The following is a 2183-nucleotide window of genomic DNA, read 5'->3' as shown; positions in this document are numbered from 1 at the left end:
GGCTATCAAATCTGATATCAATAAATCGTAGTTCTGGGATCCCGGGGAAATAAAATCTTTAACTAACCACCAACTCCCCCAATCGAGGTGGTGTTAAATATCTCAAATCCCCTAAATTTGGTGCAACTATAGTGAGTCTTCAAGTTCTGGAAGTAAATCTATATTCTGCGCCACTCAACTACAGCCCTCCAAACATCATATGCACTTTAGGCCAATCAGCCCTCTGTGCTTTTCAAGGTAGGGTTCAAGATGAATGCAACATAATCTGTATGCATTAATACTGTAAAACATCTTGAACACTCAAATCACTTAATCAAGCCAAGAAATAACAAACAGCAATTCATATGAACGCATATAAACAAGTAAGTATGTGATTTTAGGAAAACTCGAAATCCACCACGTTCTCGAGTTGTTCTACCTGGCAAAGATAATGTCGAATCATACCTTTCGACCGTAGCTTTGACATATTCACACTTGCTAACATCAAATCTTATGACGTATCTAACTTCTATTCATTTCACGCTTGCTCATCGACGTTGATAGTTGATCAAATTCTTGATAAACTTTGCTTGTTCAAACAACTCGAACTCGTCGATTCGACTTCGATAATCTTTCACTTCAATTCTAAAATAAAGCATAAACAAGCTCAATACAATCTTTCAATCTTAATCAATGCCTCTTTCATGCTTATACAAGTCAAAACATGATAATACAACCAAAATTCAAGTCGGCGGCATAACGGTCCCGAACTGAAATTCAAAAAGCATATACATTATCTTCTCAATCATCTAAACATAATATCAACTTCAATTCTTCAACACAATTTCGAAATCTAAAGCCCCAAAATTCAGATTTTCGAAAATTCTTTAAAAATTCTAAAACATGTCCAAACGACGATATTTTCTTGATCCGTCTTAGATATGCTATCGTCGTATATACTAGAACATGTTTATACAATCAAATATTAATTCTAACAATATCATAAAATTCAAACATAGTAGAACTTCATAAAACCTACGTCAAAACGTAGCACTCAGAGCCGTGATCGCAAATATATGCTTAATCTTGAATTCTACCGGACAGATAGAATTTAATCGAAGCTTCAAAAACTGAAAAATGGTGTTGAAACCTTCTTCAAATTTTTCTCCTCTATTACTGATGGTTCACATGAGTTTTTCTAGGAATATGTGCAAGTTTTGATATATATTGGCCTAATTGCAATTTAGTCCCTGAATTCTTCAATAATTACAATTTGATCCTCGGCCAATCTTTTAAATCAATTTCAATCCTAAATAATTTAAGAATATTAGAATTTAATTCTAAACTCTAAAATTTCTCAAATTAAATATTCTCAGATTAAAATTAAATCATTTCGGACCTCATCTCATTTTAGTCCTTGAATTGCTCAATATTCGCAAATTGTCCCTTGCTCGGATTTCATCCTCAAAGTCAATCCTTGATATTTATAATCTTGGAATTTACATCTTAAATTCCATAAATATCAATTCAAATATTTTTAATCTTTTAATTTAAGAATTCCGGATATTAAAATCTTAAAATCCAAAAAATCTTCAAATTAAATATTTTTTTGACCCGAAATTAAAATCTCTAATTTCCATAAATTCTTAAATTCATATATTCTATTATGCGAAATTTAAATCTTAAATCCCGTCATTAATAACTTAATATTTTCGGGCCTTACAATTCCTCTCCTCTAAGGAATGATTTCGTCCTCGAAATCGCATTCGATTTTACTGCCGATTCTCGTAAGCTGTATAGCTAACTGAAGTAATACTTACTTCATTTCTGTGAGCTTTAGATATCTATATTGATATCTTCTCTTATATAGTATATTATTCTTCTTTCTGATCGATTCTGCAATCATATCTATTCTCATTAACATATAATCACTGAGTCAACTTATATATAAGTTGATCTTTCTCGTGATCTAACTCTGCATCAGTTAGTCTACTTCTCTTAAAATCTTATCGGCTTCTTCTTTATCTGAATTGACTGCACATACATATTCTAGCTGATATTTTTCAGCCAATGCATATGGATAACAATTCATCTATGTGACGACCCAGTTCTAATCTCTCATTTAATCAAATCATCATAATTAATAGACAAGAATCAAAGTCTAAACAAAATAAAAAAAAATTTTAAAAAATTTTAAAAAATTT

Source organism: Henckelia pumila, chromosome 2 (assembly GCF_033568475.1).
Source record: "Henckelia pumila isolate YLH828 chromosome 2, ASM3356847v2, whole genome shotgun sequence".
Lineage (NCBI taxonomy): Eukaryota > Viridiplantae > Streptophyta > Magnoliopsida > Lamiales > Gesneriaceae > Henckelia > Henckelia pumila.
The sequence above is the reverse complement of the archived record's forward strand: the minus strand, read 5'-3'. Positions refer to the sequence as shown.